At 34.2% G+C, this 20,542-nt stretch overlaps 1 non-coding gene across 1 annotated transcript; it reads right to left on the bottom strand.

Moving 5' to 3' along the window:
• Nucleotides 1-7,381: 7,381 nt before the first annotated feature.
• LOC121231016 (small nucleolar RNA R71) lies at nt 7,382-7,488 on the bottom strand. Its single transcript, XR_005929085.1, has one exon. It is a non-coding gene; the product is annotated as a small nucleolar RNA R71 (small nucleolar RNA).
• Between the last annotated feature and the right edge of the window lie 13,054 nt (nt 7,489-20,542).

The following is a 20,542-nucleotide window of genomic DNA, read 5'->3' as shown; positions in this document are numbered from 1 at the left end:
TGAGACTTCAATATAACAATAATATGGTAGGATCACAAATGAGAAATATGATATGAATGCTTTGGTGATATTATGCAAATGTGGACTTCGTATTATTGCATGGTTATGTTACTTGCTATTTACATGTGAACTTACTAAGCATTTATGCTTACTCCCTCCCTTCCATTCCTTGTAGTTTTGACAAGCCGGCTTGGAGATCGGGACGGTCAGAGGCACGTTCACACTATCAACGGACCACCTCGGTATAGTGGCTTGCATATTTTAGGAATATGGCATGTATAGCATTATGATCCTTTTGTGTATATAATCTTATTGTATGGTGAATGAGTGATGTGGAAATGCTTGTTGATGATTATCTATTGGAATGGCTAATCAAAATTTATATTTAGTGTTATGTATGCTTAATGTATTTCCTAATCCATGGAAAAACATAAAATGGTGAAATTGGCTATAAAACAGAATCACACAACAGCAGTGATGTGAGTTTGAAAAATCACTAAAAATAGTGGAGATAGAATTAGATGATTAATAAAATATGGAATTAAATCTTAATGAATATATTTTCATTTGGAAGAAACAAAATAGGTAACAGAGTTGTATTTTATGAGATATTTACATTTTGGTGAAACAGGATCAGAGCAATTTCTGGATCCCCTGTTCTAACTTTAGAAATTCACCATAAATTGTGTAACAATAATTAGGACTCACACTTTATATTTATGGATTCCTTATTGAGTCTATTTTTAAGAGAAGCAAACGGAATGGTCATTGGATCTCTTTACAGAAATAAATTTGATTCGTAGTGCACAGGGGTCAGAGTAGCTATATGAGTAAGTAGATATATGAGTCTAGTTTCAGGGAAAATTTATGGAATTGGATTTCGAGTTTCTTAACTCGAGATATGATTTTTTTTTGCGTCTGTAACGCAGATGGATAGTTTACTACGAGAATTGTTTGAACTAGTTTAAATCCTAAAAAAAAGTTTAGTAACGTCTCATGCTCGACTCCGGAGACGGTCTCGGGTAAGGGGGCATTACAATTCTGGTTTTCAAAATTAAGGTCTAGGGGACACACAGCCTAACCACATGCCCATGTTACCAGGCCATGTGTCACACACGGTCTAGACACACGCCCGTGTGTCTGCCCGTGTGGACAAAATGAAACCATTTCTAGCTTCATTTCTCACTCAAAATTTCACCCAAGACCTGCACTTGAAACACACAACCAATATCAACCATTCCAAGCATTCAAAATAGGCAATTTCATCATTTAACATAGCATACCATCACATGCATATGTGTTTGTAAACTTACCTTGGATGAACTTAAGCAATACACAACATTAATCACATATTCTTAACATATCTCATGTGTAAATATATAACATGATAATATACTTAGTAATACCAAAATAAACCATTACTAGCCATTTCAATGGCTAGGTTACAAAATAGCATTTCAAGCCACTATTGGTCAAGTTGTCCTATACATGTTATTATACCAAAATAATTTCACTATATATACCCAAAATAGCTAGTTGATAGTGTGACGATGCTCCAATGATCTTCCAACCTTCACGAGCTTCCCAGCACTACAAAACAAGGGAAAAATAAAACGGAGTAGGCATTACATGCTTAGTAAGTTTGAATAATGAAAACTAAACTTACCAATCTTACTTATTAAATCTAGGCATACAATGTATGTTTCCATCCATTTGGCTAAATTTTCCTAACCACATACATGCAATCAAACATGTTAGTCACCAAAATCTTCATATCAATCAAGTAACATAGATGAGCTCATCAAGCAATATTCTTTCAAGTCATTATCAATTCATCTCAAAGTTCTCGTGCCATGTCAAGAGTTTTATGTCCGTTGAATCATTGAATCCCGATAGATGCACAAGTACTACACCCGAAGTGCACGATTCGGTAATCCGTCAATTTCTTATTCAAGGGTACCTATTAGGGCACTTCACCAAGAAACATTCTCTCAAGTCAGACATCATATAACAGGATTACTAGTCCAAGCTAAATCTCTTTTATAACGTAAGCTCAGAGGAGCTCGATTAGGATTACCAATCCAGGCTAAACCCTAATCATAACGTATACTCGAGAGATATTATATCGGGATTACCCATTCGGGCAAAATTCTTTCTATAACAAGGTCATTGGCATTACTCCTCTGAGATAAATCATGTCCGCAACAAATGCAGGACCCTATTTGTTTAGGGAAAGCGCATACAATCATCAGAATTCAATATTCAATTAGGACTTAACCCTTTATCACCATTTTAAGGATGTATTAAGTTAATGTATATCAATATAAATCACATTCCATACAACTCAACATTCAATTAAACATATTTACATACTGGATTAAGTTACATGGACTTACCTCGACACTTGTTCGCGTAAAAGTCTACTAATCCAAAATCTTTTCTTTTCCTCGATCTAACCTCAAATTGGTGTTGTCCGGATCCAATTAATCCTTGAAAGTTTCCCCTCTCTCCTAGGGTTTCCATAAAATTTTTAGGTTAAAGATGATGAAAATAAGATGATATATTTCTTTTCATCTTTTAATTAATTAAGTATTTTGGTATTTTTAATTTAGTCCTTGCCGTTCTTTTATAATTCCATGGATGAGTCACCAAGAAAAATCTACATACTTTTCTTAATGGTCTAATTACCATATAAAGACCTTAAGTTTTGAATTCCATAGCTATTTGATCCTTATAGCTATTAGAATTCAACTTTCGCATTTTATGCGATTTAGTCCTTCTTGTAATTAAGCACTTAATCGATAAAATTTTCGTTTCCAAATTTTCACATGACATGTCTATTATATTACAGACCATATAATGAAATAAAAATAAATCATATTTTTGGGTCGGACTTGCAGTCCCAAAACCACTATTCTAATTTTATTGAAAAATGGGTCGTTACAACTTCTCTAAAATTGATTTAACTCTTCTTACATAACCAATATCCAATATTCATCATTTAATGCTTCTTTGATATTTTTAGGCTCAATGCATGGGATAAATGCAACAAAATTACAAGTATTTCTAAAAGAAGATCTAGTAGTTACCCCTTTTGATGGATCTCTTAATATCTTACCATCCTTTACATAGTTGAATTCTCTTGGACGAGTGACTTCCCTTTCCTCTATTGTAAGCTTTTCTAGAGCATCTTGTGTTTGTTCTTAAATCTTCTCACTTGATGATTGACAATCTTTATCATTACTATAACGCCCCAAATTTCTTATGTCTGCTTCTGTAAAATTTTGACACAAATGTGTATCTACTTCAGTGGTTAAGTGTTATGAGTGTGTGTGTGTGAGGTCCCAAGTTCAAGCCCTACCTTTAGCAATTTTGCTTATGTTTGGAATTAAGTCTTATCTTTATTCAGTGGGCTTATATTTATTCATCTGTAATTTCATATCAAAATGGGTCTGCTAGTCTAGTGGTTGAGTGAATGTCAAGGTGATGGAGATCCTGTGTTCGAATCCCTACACAAGCAAGGGTATTTATTTTTGCTCGGTTCTATGCAAGTGTTTCAGTGCAATTGGAATTCTGAGTAGTAGGATAGTGGGGAGTGATTTGAGGGATGTGGGAGTTAATCCTTGATTTTTTTTATTTTTTTTATTCTTTTTCCAAAATTTCCCTCTCCCCTCCAAAATTCCCAAGATTCTAACGTGAACTTTTCTGTTCTTGTTCTCTACCGTCTCCACCCTCTCTTTCTTGTCACCGATTTTATTTTCTTTTTTTTACCTTCTATCAAATTTTCGTGTCTCACTATTCTGGCATTTTTGGTGCGTTATCAGTAAGTATGGTAAGTGCGGTTTTTGCTTTGGTTAATGAACCTTGGATTGATGGAGTTCGTTTTGTGTTTAGGAGAAGTTCAAGAGGCTGGAGGTTTCCAATTGGTGCCTTAATTTTTCATAAGCATCGTTGTTCGTTCTAAGGTAAATGGTTTTGGTAAATTAAAGGAGTGTCTTTTACGAGATAGTTTGGTTTAATATCATTTTAAGAGATTAATTCAGGTTTTAATTGGTCAACTTTAAGTTCTAGTGATCTCGTGAGTGTTTTCACATTGAACCAATACCAGGTGTGTACTCGAAATGCAGAAATCGAGGTTTTGACAAAAGCCAAAAATGGCCACTGTCAACGCCACACGAGCGTGTGGCTGCCCACATGAAAGGCCATATAGCCGTGTAGTCAACGAAAGCATGGCCGTGCGCAAGACACGGCCGTGTGGTGGCTCGAGTATGGCCATGTGGGCCACATGGGCTAAGCCAAGTTAAGCGCGTAGGCCCACACGGGCGTGTGGATTTTGGGCCAGGCCGTGTGGCCATATGGGCATGGCCAATCTGGGCGTGTGGGCCCACACAGACATGTGGGCCCGTTATACTGACTTTTTTTTGTAAAGTCGCACAGGTCATCCTAATCGACTGTGGGCCTACCGTAGGGTCGGTAAGGGCTAACTAGACCCTAAAACTATGTGATCTGTTAGATCGATATACTATTCTAAGCATGGTTGTGTTATGTATATCTATTATCTGTTTAAGTAAGCATGTTAAGCTTGTTTTATCTGTTAATTCTGTATGTATGCTCTGTATCTGTTTCTATTTTGGGGTGGGATTTGTTATGAGGAGGAAGTATTATGATCGGCGTTAAATGCCTATATTTTCAAGCTTGGCTGCACATTATATCTAATATGTGTCTTAATGACACGAAGTGGTGTATAGGGCCGGGTGGGTGTTTTTAACCCTACATGGTGTGATAGGATGGTCGGAGATGGTGTTTAGAGGATAGTGGTAGGATTTTGAATATTTGTATTTATATCTGTATCTAGTTCTGTTACTGTATCTAAAAAGGGACATGAGTCCGTACCTGTATATGTTTTTGAGTTTGTGTTTTGTGTTATATGCTTGCAAGCTTAATTCTGTTAGGTTATACACTGAGTTTACATAAACTCACCTCTGTTTGTCTATTCTTTCAAGTAATCCATAGTCTTAGGCATGTCGGTGCGGCAGGGACTCAGTGGTGACCACTCTTTAGTAAAACTGTTTGGACTTGTTAATTTTTTGTATTTATTATTTGGGGTTATTTCCTAGGAGTTTGTAAATTTTGGGACTCTCTGGACTCTAAGGTTTTTAACTGCGAATTTTGGTTTATTAACGATATGCATGCCGTGATAAATTGTTCTCTTAAAATCAATGGTTCCTACTTGAACAAAGGTTTTCCTAAAAACACAAGACGGATTTCAAAAACATATCGATTTGCAAAGAATCCACTGTAAAAACAAGTTTTTACAAATAACCTAATTAATCAATGCTTTTGGAAATGGTATAAAGAACATGAGATCGAAGATTGAAATGATTGTACGTAATCAAACCCATTCTCTATGACATCTCCAGATTCAGCCATAACGTCTAGGCCGGGTTTGAGGTGTTACAATTACTGATAAACCATAATATACACATATTTTTATCCCATGCTAGGCATATTTATGGATGATTTATCATTATTTTTATCGAATTCGATCCTCCTAATCCTTTAATTTCATGTTTTATACTCAAAAGAGCATAGGAAGGTGAAAAGAGCAAGAAACGAACCAAAAACGGACAAAATAGGCTGATTTCAGTGTTCCACACGGTTAATCCACCACCCGTGTTAGACAAACAGGAAAGCCACACGCCTATGTGTCATGGCCGTATCGACTTAAACCAACTCAGAATTTCACATGGCTTGAGCACCCTCACACGGGCATGTCACACGGCCGTGTCCCTGTCGAGACCTATTTTAATTCTACTCGGAAAAGGCTAATTTTGGGATATTTTGGGCATTCAAAAGTCTATTAAAACACACAAGAAGAGGATCAAAGGGGGACAGAGAATAGAAGACAGAAAATACTCAAAGACAGCCATTGGAAGACAACCTAAGACGGATCTTGTTATTTAATATTCTGAATTTAATGATAAATATTTGTTCTTGTTCTTAATTATGTTTTTTTTTTAATTCTTGTCTTAATATTCTCAGGAGATTAATTCAAGTTGATGTGCTTCTTCAGTGGAGCAAAAGTCCCTGTTTAAGAGTAGATCTCACATAATTAAGCGGAGTTGCATGCAACCCTAGAAATAGGCCGACTTAAACCTGTCAGATTAAAGTCAAATCTAATAAGGGAATCCATAGATCAAGTTAATGCGACAATAGGGGTTTTAATTAGAAAGAGATTTCAATTAATCAACCTAAAGTCATTTGTTTTTAGTCTCGAAAGAGATATTAACATAATTTAGGGATTTCTACAGATCAAGACAAGTTAATAAATCGTTAGATTTAGAATTGGAATAATAAGTGAAGTCTAGGTGGATTCTTCCTTGGGTATTGTCTTTATTATTTTTTATTCGATTACTTTCTTCACTCTCTGTCACGTTCATTAGTTAATTAGTTTAGTTAAATTTAGATTAAAACAAATCCCTTTTATTTTAGGCTAAATAATAGAAAGATAGTTAATACTAGTACTTTTAGTCCTTGTGGATACGATACTCTCGACTCACCGTAACTAACACTATCATTCGATAGGTGCGCTTGCCTTAGTCGTGATCGTAGTCTAGTTTAGTGGTTCATAAAACGATCATCAAGTTTTTGGCGCCGTTGCCGAGGACTAAGATATTAGAAACGCTTGATTTTTATTACTTTAGTCATTTTTACTTTTATTGCAATTTACTTTTTGTTTTTAGCTTAATTTTTCTTTTCTAATTTTTCTTTTTAAATTGCTTCTAGCAAGTGTCTCTAGTTTATGACTAAAAGGAACTCGTCAGGACCTTTGCTTTTCAATAGTGAAATAGAAAGAACAGCCTACAGAAATTGAAGAGAAATAAGGTGAAGTCTACAATACATAGAGGAAGAGCAAGAAGATGTTACAAATTTTACTGAAGAAATGGCCTATAATCAGAATAATCTGCTACCTCCTGTAGTTACTGCAAATCCTGTTAATCAGAATCCTGCTCCTTGTACTATGTATGATTATGCTAAGCCTACTTTAACAGGAACTGAATCGAGTATTGTTCGACCTGCTATTGCTGCAAATAATTTTGAACTGAAACCTAACACTATTCAAATGATACAATAGTTTGTTCAGTTTGATGGTTTGCAGGACAAGGACCCCAATACGCATTTAGCAAACTTTCTGGAATTCTACGATACGTTTAAAATAAATGGCATTTCTGACGATGCCATTCGCCTTCAGTTGTTTCCCTTTTCATTGAGAAATAAAGCTATACAGTGGTTGAACTCTCTACCACGAAGGTCCATCACTACTTGGGAACAAATGACCAAAAAAATTTTACTTAAATATTTTTTGCCGGCTAAAATGGCTAAGTTGAGGAATGATATCTCTTCTTTTGTGAAGATCGATTTAGAAACACTTTATGATGTATAGGAGAGATACAATGACTTATTGAGAAGGTGTCCTCACCATGGGTTACCTCTATGGTTGCAGGTTCAAACCTTCCACAATGGTTTAAATCCCTCAACTAGACAAATGATCGATGCAGCTGCCAGTAGAACTATCAATAATAAAACACCTGAAGATGCTTATGAATTTATAAAGGATATGTCATTGAATAATTATCAGTGGCAAGTTATGCAGACAAAGCCAACAAAAGCAGCTGGTGTTTTCAACCTCGATGCGGTCACTATGCTATCTAAGAAGGTAGAGCTTTTGAATAAAAAGATTGATGGTTTGTATAGTTCTACTCAGGTACATCCAGTAATGAGGTGTGATTCAAATGAAGGACGGGTGCACAGCGCAGAATATCCATCCTACAACCTAAGCACAGAGAACGATCAAGTCAACTATATAGGTAACAATTCTAAACCTCAAAATAATCTCTATAGTAACAATTATAATGCAGGTTGGAGGAATCATCCCAATTTCTCATGGGGTGGTCAAGGAAACCAAAGACAACAACCCCCTCCAGGCTTTCAGCCACCTTACCAGCAAGAGAAAAAGTCGAACCTTGAAAAGATGCTTACAAAGTTCATCTTGGTGTCAGAAAAACACTTCCAAAACACCGAAACTGTGTTTAAGAATCAGCAAGCGTCGATTCAAGGGCTCAAAACTCAAATAGGACAGCTTGCCAAGTTGATCTCTGAACGACCACAAGGTAGCTTGCCAAGTAACACTGAAACTAACCCAAGGGAGCAACTCCATGCTATCACTGTGCGCGACGAAGAAGGGTTAGTAGGAAATGAACCAGAACCGAGACAAAAAAAGGTTGTAGGTAAGGGTAAGTTTGAGCTGAGCCATAATGAACCAAAACCGGTAAGTAAAGAGTATACACCTTGTGTGTCATACCCCAATGCGACAAGGAAAGACCACACGGAAAAACAATTTGATAAATTCCTTAAACTACTTAAAAAATTACATATTAACTTACCGTTTATTGAAGCTCTTTCGCAGATGCCAAACATAGTTAAATTTTTAAAAGAGCTCTTAGCAAACAAACGGAAGTTAGATGAGTCATATCATGTGGAGTTAAATGCAGTTTGCTTGGCAATCTTGCAGAATAGACTACCTAGCAAATTAAAAGATCCAGGGAGTTTTACTATTCCTTTTTTAATTGGTAGTTTAGACGTTAAAAATGTCTTGGCTGATTTAGGGGCTAGTATTAATGTCATGCCTTATAAAATGTTTAAACAACTAGGTCTTAGGAAATCCAAACAAACTAGGATAAGTATTCAATTGGCTGATAAAACTATTAGATCTCCTAGGGGTATTGTTGAAGATGTGCTTGTTAAAATTGACAAATTTATATTCCCAGTGGATTTTGTTGTCTTAGACATGGATTAGGACAGTGACGTACCCTTAATTCTGGGTAGACCCTTTTTAGCAACTGTTAGAACTATTATTGATGTTGGTACAGAAGAACTAACGCTTCATGTAGGTGATGACACGATTAAACTTCAAGGTCGTGATTCCGTTAAACTATCTAGTGATCGAGAAGATATTACAAGTTATTTCCATGAGAATAACATTTTGGCTCAAACTTCTGTAAAGGAAATCCCTAGGGATAAAGTGATGGAGCCATGAACAACTCTTGATGAACGAATATTACGAATCGAGGAACTAGATGAATGGCAAACAAAAGTTAAGGAGAAACTGAGAATACACGATGAACCAAAGTAGTGTCATGATAAACTTAAGGGTGAATCGAATCAATTTAACCTCTGAGCCTAATGGAGCAATTCCTTTTTACGGTATTAAACGTTTTCCCATACGGTACAGTCGAGGTAACTCATTCCAAATTCGGCACTTTCAAGATAAATAGTACTCGTCTAAAACCTTATTGTGATAAGATTGATAGCAAGAATGAGGAGTTCCAACTCCTCAACCCACCATGACCAGGCAAATGAGAGGTAAGTTCAAGCTTAGACTTTAAATAAGCGCTTCTCGGGAGGCAACCCAAGCACTAACACCACTAACTAGTTTATTTTCTCTATTTTTCATATTTTAATACAGGTACAGTGACCCACATGACCAGGACACATGGGCGTGTCCTTGGTCGTGTGGAAACAGGACTAAAAATTCCCAAGTATCGACATACACACGGCCACAAACTCGAGCCACACGGCCGTGCGACACGGCCGTGTAAAGCACACGTCCAGGATACACGGGCATGTCCTTCGCTGTGTGAAACATAAAGCTTACTTTTTTGAATTTTAAATAGGTCAGAGAGCCGCACGGGAAAGGCCTACGATCGTGTGCGAGACACGACCTGGCCACACGAGCGTGTGGGATGTTACACGGGTGTGTGGGCGAGCCATACGGGTGTGGGAGAAGCGAAGGACATAGAACACGGCCGTACGACACGGTCGTGTAAACCACATGGCCTAAAAACACGAGCGTGTCCCAAGCTGTGTGATGAATGACCATTCAATGCTCGCAATGAATACAGGCTAGATTTGAACCACACGGGTATGTGACACCTCGTGTGGCCCAACACAGGGCCGTTACACTACTGTTTCACCATAAAAAAAAACCTTAGCCCCTTTCTTCATTCTTTTCTCTTGTCCCCCAAATTCCCCCAACCCTAGCCCCCGCAACTCCATTCTCCCTTCCGTCCGACCACCGTTCGAGCCACCTAGCCTCGCTGTGTACTCCTCAACCCTTTTTCGCATACACTTTCCTCCCATTTTTCCCATTCCTCACTTATCCCTTCACCACCATCCAACATCACCTCAAGCTTTTATCCCCACAACCCAGCCCTACTGCTGCATTCCTATCCCTTCCCCTCGCCATGGCCACCACCACTCACACCATCTAGCCCAGCTCTAACGTCCGTGCGACTTCACCGACTACCAACCCTACCATTGGTCACCCCTTCTCAAACCTTGTTCTTGTCTTCCTTTATTATTATTAGTTTAATTATTATTTTTTATTTTGTTTCTTTATTTTATTTTATTTTATTTCTCTTTGTCTCTACTGATTTTACTTACTATTTTGTTCTTGATTAGTTAGTTAATTCCTTGATGATAATCTTGTGTTTTTTCTTCATTAAATTCTAAACATTATTTTCAGTCATTTGATTTCATTTACTTCTGCTAATTCCATTAGTCTTCTGCATATCTTCTATTTTCATTGCTATTCTTAGTTTTATAATTTTTTTTTGCTCTGTTGCTTCATGGATTGGTCTTAGATTTCTCTTAATAAGCATGTTGTTTCTTAGCCCCATTATATTCTATGTTTACTTTCTTCCAATTTTGGAGCTTCGTTTAAATTTTTATTCTCTCCTTACATACCTCTATTAAGTGTGTTCATTCATTCTAAAATATTTTGCATGCCCATTATGACGAACACACGAGGCAAGTCAAAAGTGGTCTCCCCGCTTCGAAAAAGTGGAAGGGTCCTAGAGCAACCTCCTCGAGCTCTTCGGTCGCAACTCACCACCCTTTTCCCAATTTCCATCGAGCAATCAGGAGGATTTATATCAGCTTCTCAGCGTACGACCCCTCGATGTGGGTCGTTGCATTGATTGGGTCGCGCTAGAGCAGGTTCGTTTGGTTGATGATATGCGCGCGATTATTACCACAGCCCCGTGGAATAGGTTCTTCACCATTATCAAGCCCAACTACTCGGAGCTTACCTTAGAGTTCGGTGCTACATTTTTAATCCAGCAGGTCATGTCAGTCCATGACGAGCCCGGCACTGTCACCTTTCGCCTTGGTGGGCTAGTGCGACACATGAGCGTCCTAGAGTTCGGTGCTACTTTGGGACTTTACACAGAAGAGTTCATGAGCACCGAGGACTTTCTTTAGCTTCATGGACATATTCATTACTCACCTTCGCAATGTTGGATTGAGCTCACGGGCGGCCTAACTAACTATGACGTAAGTCACTTGAAGGTGACGCACCTCTCTCTAGCCCTATGGTATATTCACGCCCTACTAGCTCACACTTTGACAGGTCAGAGAGAGAGCACAGGAGTGGTTAGTACTTGTGGTGCCTATTTCCTGTGGAGCCTGACTACCGAACATGTGTTTGATTTGGCGTATTTCATCGCACTCGCTTACCGCAACCAAACTAAACACCATAAGAAGGGCCCCATCTTTCTCGGCCCTTACGTGACTCATCTCGCTTGACACTTCGGTCTCCTCGACACTCTAGAGATGTCATCGACACTCACACTGGTAGGCCAGATGTCTCCTCAAGGAATTTCTAGTATGATCCACATGAGGATGATCAAGCGACGTTATGGATTCTATCTCTCTCAGTACCATTTAGCTCGTTCTTATGGTCAGAATGATCCAGATGACATTACTAATGATGTTCCTCTCCTTTATGAGGACCCACCTCCACCACTATCACAGAGTCACCGCCCCACTGCTGCCACCTTGACAGATATATCTGAGCGACTCACTTGCTTTGAGCAGCAGTGTTTTGAGCAGTTCGACAGCATCAATGCCACTCTTCGACAGATTTGCCACCACATTCACATCTCTCCTTCGGCACTATCGACCCCCGAGGCATCCGATAATGAGGACCTTTGAGTCTATTTATTTTATTATTTTTTTCTTTTTCTTTTTCTTTTTCTTTTTCTTTTTCTTTTTCTTTTTCTTTTTCTTTTTCTTTTTCTTTTTCTTTGAAGACTTTTGTTTTATATTTTATGTTTATCTTTATGGTTATTATCAAGTAATCACTTAATTATTTTCCATAGTTGTGTTTATTTTCTTATTAGTAACTCAGAATCATGCATTTCATTGGCCTTATCTACAATTTTAGCTTTCGCTATTCCAAGGATTTCATCCAAAAATTCAAGGTAGTTTCACTTCTCTCCCTCTCTTCTGATATTATGCTTATATTATTATTATCTATCTTTGTATATTGAGGACAATGTACATCTTAAGCAGGGGGAGGTTATTTATATGATTATCAGAAAATCCCTGAATTTCTATCTCGTTCTTAAGTAATTTTCTCATATTACTATTAGAATGAATTTTGATTGACTAATTATTTTTATTTATATATTTTGGATTAAATCATAGGTAATCGTGCATTGATTGTTTAAAATTTAAGACATTAGAGAATCAAGCATGATAAGTTTATTTTTGAGAATTAAAAATTTTTAGGTTGTTTCCCCAAATTTAGGTATTATCTTGAAATTTGAAATTCACAGGATTGACATTAAAAGCCATAATTTTTGTGAGATTTTGAGCCTTTAGAGCATATATCCCTTATTGCTCACTTTTATTGTTGCTTATGAGTGTGTCAATACTAATTTGTTATTCTAAAACTTGTTTCGATTATACATGTCGAGACGACACCTTTGATTTGATACACTGAGATGATAAAGACACTTAGGTTTTAATCCACTCACTGCCTAAAAGGCCTACCTTCATAATTAACCCTTAGTGAACCCCCTTGAGCTTAAAACCTCCCTCTTAATTCACCCTTAACATTAACCCATTAACCTCTTTTTGATTCCTTGAGAATTTTCCCTATTTAATATGATCCTTATTTTGTCGAGATTTGATTTGAATAATTGCCTTGCTATGTTTTCCTATTCAATTAGTAGTTCTAAATATTTGACTTGTTCTTATTCTCAAAAAAAATATGAATATATATATTTATGTTGATTCTTATTAGTTTTCTGTTATGAGCTAAGTATTTAATTCTATATTCTGTGAAGAAGCTCATGTTTCTCGTTAATAAATTCGATTGATGTAATTATTTAGTGTTAGTTTTTCTAGCTAGCTAATTTATCAATTCAATCTCGATTCTATCCTTCCTTTTCAGCCATTATCCACACCTTTAACCCAAGCCCCATTACAACCATGTTAAAGACCTTTTGATTTGTGTATCATCTCATTTAAAGTGGTGGAGATTTGATTTTCATGCAAGCCTATAGTATTAACTTTTCATGTTTGACTAATTGAGCGCTTATTTTTTAACCTTAAACACCTTGCGTGATTTGAGCGAATCTTTAGTGAGGATGCCAACTCTGTGCGATTTTGAATTAAAGGTAAATACTTAGATAAAAGGAAATACCTATATTTTCGTGATAAAATGTTCAACTTGGATTGTTTGAAAATTTGATGGTCTTTTAGTTAAACTCTCAATGTAGGATTACTTGTGGATTACTTCGAAACATTATTGATGACAATTATAAGTTGAGAAGAATTTATTTTAATTGTGAGTTGAGGATTTTGCTTAAGGACAAGCAAATGCTTAAATGTGGGGATATTTGATAAACCATAATATATACATATTTTTATCCCATTCTTGGCATATTTATGGATGATTTATTATTAGTTTTACCGAATCTGATCCTCCTAATCCTTTAATTTCATGTTTTATACTCAGGAGAGCATAGGAAAGTGAAAAGAGCAAGAAACGAGCCAAAAACGGACAAAATAGGCTGATTTCAGTGTTCCACACGGCCTAGGCACTTCCACATGGTTAATCGACAAGCCCGTGTTAGACACACAGGCAAGCCACACGCCCGTGTGTCATGGTCATATCAACTTAAACCAACTCAGAATTTCACACGGCCTGAACACCCTCACATGGGCGTGTCACACGGTCGTGTCCCTGTCGAGTCCTATTTTAATTCTACTCGAAAAAGGCTAATTTTGGACTATTTTGGGCATTCAAAAGTCTATTTAAACACATGAGAAGAGGATTAAAGGGGGATAGAGAATAGAAGACAGAAATACTCGAAGACAGCCATTGGAATCAGCTCGGAAGCAGGATCTCCTTCAAGACTAAAGATCTCCCTTCAATTTCTCTCGAAGTTTCTGGGTTTCTTTATGTTTTGTTATTTTCCTATTTTTGAGATGTTTTCCTATTACATTATGAACTAAACTCCCTAAATACCTAGGGAAGATGAAACCTAAGACGGATCTTGTTGTTTAATATTATGAATTTAATGATAAATATTTGTTCTTGTTCTTAATTATGTTTTTTTAATTCTTGTCTTAATATTCTCAGGAGATTAATTCAAGTTGATGTGCTTATTCAGTGGAGCAAAAGTCCCTGTTTAAGAGTAGATCTTACATAATTAAGCGAAGTTGCATGCAACCCTAGAAATAGGGCGACATAAATCTGTCGGATTAGAGTCAAATCTAATAAGGGAATCCATAGATCGAGTTAATGCGACAATAGGGGTTTTAATTAGAAAGAGATTTCAATTAATCAACTAGAGTCTGTTATTTTTAGTCTCGAAAGAGATATTAACATAATTTAAAGATTTCTACGGATCAAGACGAATGAATAAATCGTTAGATTCAGAATCGGAATAATAAGTGAAGTCTAGGTGGATTCTTCCTTGGGTATTGTCTTTATTATTGGTTATTCGATTACTTTCTTCATTCTCTATCACGTTCATTAGTTAATTAGTTTAGTTAAATTTGATTAAAACAAATCCCTTTTATTTTAGGCTAAATAATAGAAAGATAGTTAATACTAGTACTTTTAGTCCTTGTGGATACAATACTCTGGACTCACCGTAACTAATACTATCATTCGATAGTTGCACTTGCCTTAGTCATGATCGTAGTCTAGTTTAGTGGTTCATAAAACGATCATCAATTACTATTAAAAATTTATGCATCATCATTATCAACACAAGAATCCTTTCTAGGAAGAAGGTTAAAGTCATCAAAAACATGTATAGACTCTTCTACTACTAAGGTTCTTTTGTTAAACACTCGAAAAGCTTTAGAATTTAAAGAATAACCAAGAAAATTCATTCATCACTCTTTGCATCAAATTTACCAATATTATCTTTTTCATTATTTAAAATAAAACACTTGCATTCAAATGGATAAAAATAACTAATGTTAGGTTTTTTATTTTTGAAAAGTTCATATGGAGTTTTCTTTAAAATAGGTCTAATCATTACTCTATTAACAACATAGCAAGCGGTGTTTGTGGCTTCCGCCCAAAAATATTTTAGTAAATTAGTTTCACAAAGCATAGTTCTAGCCATTTCTTCTAGAGTTCTATTTTTCCTCTCAACAACTACATTTTGTTTAGGGGTCTTAGGTGTAGAAAAATTATGGCTAATTCTATTTGAGTTGCAAAAATTTTCAAACCCAAGATTTTGAAATTCGGTTCCATGGTCACTTCTAACACTAGTGATAGAGTAACCTTTGTCATTTTGATTCATTTTTGAAAATGTGATGAATTTTTTCTAAAGCTTCATCTTTAGTACTTAAGAAAAGAACCCCAAGTAAACCTAGAATAGTCATCAACAAGCACAAAAGCATCTTGTTTTCCACCCAAGCTAGTTGTCCTAATTGGACCAAATAAGTCTATGTGAATTAGTTGAAGAAATCTACTAGTTGATACATTATTAATAGGTTTAAAGGAAACTCTTTTATGTTTACCTTAACACATGCATCGCAAATTTTATCTAATTAAAAATCAATTTTAGGTAATCCTTTCACTAAGTCATTTTTAACTAGTTTATGAAATATGCTTATGCTAGCATGTCCTAGTTTTCTATGCCATAATAAAGTATTATTTTCATTTTTAGCAACAAGGCATATGAGTGAATCATGCAAATCTTCAAAATGCACCATATAAACATTTCTTATATTATGTCCTACAAGCATAATCTTATTAGAAACAATGTCAACTATTTTACAACCATTAGATTCAAAAATGACATTCAGACCACTATCACACAATTGACTAATACTAAGTAGATTATGTTTAAGACCATTGACATAAAGAACATTTTTAATAAGAGTTGAAGAGTTTTTACCAATAAAGCCTGTTCCTTCTACTTGCCTTTTAAAGTTGTCACCAAATGCAACTACTCCTCCATTTTTAGGCTTGAAATTGATAAAATGGCTCTTGTCACCAGTCATGTGCTTTGAGCATGCACTATCAAGGTACCAAAAGTGTTTAAGTGAATTCTCCACCTTGAAGTAATGCTCATTTTCCTACAAATATAGAATTAAGTTTTGATTTTTGGTACCCAAATTCTTTTGGGTTTATAAGCATTAGTTTCTATAATTTTGGTCACTTTAGATATCCATTTAGAAATCAAGTTCTTATCTTGAGAAGTTATAAAAGTTTTGGGGACTTCTATGTTTATAGAAATTAAAGCTATTTTTAACAAAATTTTATTTTGAATTTTCTCCTTTTTCAAAAATTTTGTTAGAGTTTTTTCACTCTTAAGCAACTCAAGATGCTTTTGATGATTATCATGAACTTTAAAAAGCAATTTATGCATGTCAAAATTCTTTTTCTCAAAATCTTTTATATTAGCTTGCATATCATTTATTTTACTTTCAAGTTCATACTTGACTTTGGACATTGGACATTTTATTTGGGTGTTACTTTATTTTACAACTTTAAAACTTCCATGCATGCATGCAAACTGATAAGGTTTATGATATTTTACATTATCAGGTTTATCTAAATTATTTATGATTTTACTTGTTTTAAACAAAATTATAACTCATGATTTTTCTAAGTATTTTTGAAAGTCCATTGCAAAAGATTTTTACTCAAAACCATTTTAAGAAATAATTAAATTACAAATTCCTTTAAAATGACATTACGATAAATACCGTCTTTTCAAACAATCATGTTTTAATAAGAATTTTTTTCAAATATAAAATCACTCAGTATTTAAATTTTAAAGTTTTCATAAAAACAACAGGAACCTAGTTGTCTTTAACAAGTAAATTATTTTCGAATGTTGTTAATATAATTCCCAAGATTCGGCCATAGTGTTTAGGTCAGGTTTTGGGTGTTACAAGTGTAACTTTTACCCTTTTTTATTTTTTTTTATGAAGTACACATTGATTGTCTTATTGGTTGTTACCTTAGAGTTGTTAAAATTTAAACACTCTAACCAACTTTATAGATTCATGATCATGAGAGTTAGATTTAGTTAGTTCATGTGTTAATTTGTTTAATTAGTTGATATTTAGCAAGCTTCCATTAAAATGAGATTGATGATTTGAGCTTGAATTGAAGAAATTGATAGTTAATAAGCTTAGATAGTGATAAGTACTAAAGTAGAAATTAAGTTAAACTTGTTAGATAGCTTTGTAGCATTAAGGGCTAAATTAAATAAATTGAAAATTGTTATGAAATTATACTACATATAGAAAGTATAAGATCCCTAATAAAAAAATGTGAAATCAAATTTTAATACGATGTTAGATATCGAAATACATGTATATCTTGAGTATAGGGACTAAACTGAATAAAATGCAAAGTATGTTAGCTATATTGTAATATGATTGGGATGTAAATTGATATTGTTTTATAATTACATTATTGAATGTAGCGAAAAACAACGTCAAGCCATCGCAAGTGAATGGAAAAACAAGAGTTATAAACGAGTGACGAAAACTCAGTTTATACTTTTATTATTTAAGTTCATTATACATATATACGTGTTTGTTGCTTGTTAATTGTTAAGGTAAGCTTAAACTTATCATATGAATTAATTCGTATTTGATGAAAATATGTCTATAATTGAATTGAGATGTGCTTAACATAAACGAGAATAATATGAACCTGTTAAATAATTAGTGATACGAAATGATAATGAAAATGATATGAACTATGATATTGAACATATATGGACTTAATTGTTGATTACCCTATTAACTATCTGAGGTAGAGTCAGATATAACTGGCATGTCATAGGATTAGATTTTGTACGAGTTATACTTTAATTATATACCAATGAGCACTAAGCACACATTTTACTTTGGTTATACCAATGAGCATTGCGCACAAACCATACTCTGGACATTCTGATGAGGCACTGGATGTCAATTGGTGTGATGGTCGAATGATCCGTGTATCTGCCCTAGGTTTGTTCCGGTTAATAGGGATTATAAAATAAGAACATGATAAATGATTTTGAATTAAAATGATCATATATGTGAAAGATGATTAAAGACAATTTGTGGAAATGGAAACAAAGAGCCAATATAGAAACAAAACGAATCAATAGATTCGATATAGAAATGAGATAATGATATAATTAAATGGTATGAGTTGAAATAGTGTATGAAATGGTATATATATAACATGAATAGGTGAAACTGAAATGATTGAAACTTGAACATGCATTAATTATATTTTTATCATGTTAATATTTTCGTTTATACGACTTGAATCATAAAAGTACCATTGAGCTTTATCGCTCAGCGTACGATTTATTTATTCCATGTGCAAGTATTAGTAGATCTCGAAGACTCAAGGATGAACAACATCCAAACTGCAATTCTCAACTCAACAAAGTTTGTAGTCTCATTTTGTTATCTAAAGTGGCATGTACCTAAAGTTGTAATGGCCTTGAATTGTATGTGTCATACTAGCACCATGAATGGGAAGTGTCAACTAGAGTAATACATATGAAATGTTGAATTTGAATATATTTGAATAGCATAATAGCATGTATAAATTGTTGAATTATATGGAATTGAGATCGTAATTACTCTGGCAATGAATGTAGCATCTTGTAATTCGGACCCGACGATCCAATCAAGTATAAAATGTTCCATCACTATTCAAATTTTTTGTGTTTCTCAATAGTGAATGAATTGACCATAATAATTCCCACATAATATATAAATAATACAATTATAATATATTAGGTTAGATTATACAAATTTTATTATTTATAAAATTATATATATAATATAAAGTTGCTTATTATATAAATAATTAAAATTTATTATTTAAAACTAAAGTAATGCAATTTTTTTATATTTTTAAGTTAATCAAACATAATAATTTAAATATAAATTAATTAAATTTAAAATTTATTTATCATATAAATTCATTTAATAAAATTATTTGAATTGAACCAGAATTCTTATTTATAAATATTATAAATATTTAATCAAATATTTTAGTAAAATTAAAATTCTTATTTATAAATGTGATAAAACTTATAACTAATTAAAAAATATTTATATGACAAATTCAGGAATATAATGAAAAAAAAAATTATATTGGTCAGTTAAATTTTTTTCTTCAAATTCATGTTTTTTATATATCATATATATATATAAGCAATTTCACTAAACTTTAAAGGTTGAGAATCGATGTGAAAGTGAAAAAATGGTAAATGTTAAGAGATAAATTTCATGTAATTGATGAAAAATATATAATTATTTGACCGTATCAATTAGTTAAATGAACATTTTTGCATGGTTTTTGAGATCAGATCGGTGATCAAACCGATCAGGCCATCGATTATCAATCTAATCGTTGGTCCAGTTTTAATTAAATAAATTATTAAAAAATCATAGAAATTATTAAAAAGTATAAAACTCGATTCAACCACCAATTCAACTGGTTTTTAATCTCAATTCTACCGATTTGTACTAGTTCACAGATCAACCAACTCTTTTCCTTGCTCTAAAGCAATGTACTGGCGATTCTTAATCTAACCAGTCTGATCTAATTTCAACAACATAACATTTTTGGATAAAGACACAAGACTATTCAAAAACTAAACTCAAAACTGATGTCGAGTGAAGAACTAAACACAAATGTAAAAAAGGTATAATCAGAGTCACAATTCAACAAAAGTGGTTTGCCAAAAGTTGTTTGCCATTAGTATTGAATCAAACAATAGGGTTCTTTTGGATATTCTTCATAAATTATTAGTGTTCGTGTATAAAAGGTAAGGGAATTTGAAGGCTGATATATTTAAATAGGTAAAGGAGTTAACAGGTTAATAATTGCTATAAATTGAAAAACAACGAAACCTCCCAAAAATATGGTTTTGATGGTTTCTTCTGTTGTTGGCGGGTATTCCAAAGCGTGTTGGAATTTCAGTCAAATTTAATATGATGGAAATTCGGCATTAACATAGATTGCTACATTATGTCAAATTTCAGTCTATAAAACAACCATTGCTCCATATCCATAATCTGACGACAAGGTTTAGCATTCAACGGAGTTACCCACGATACAGCTGATATATCGGAATTAACATCTCCCTCCAGAAAGCGGAAAAGGTTGTACCGAATATCTATCAAGATGTTA

Source organism: Gossypium hirsutum, chromosome A06, assembly GCF_007990345.1.
Source record: "Gossypium hirsutum isolate 1008001.06 chromosome A06, Gossypium_hirsutum_v2.1, whole genome shotgun sequence".
Lineage (NCBI taxonomy): Eukaryota > Viridiplantae > Streptophyta > Magnoliopsida > Malvales > Malvaceae > Gossypium > Gossypium hirsutum.
This window is presented reverse-complemented; position numbering and strand designations above follow the sequence as displayed.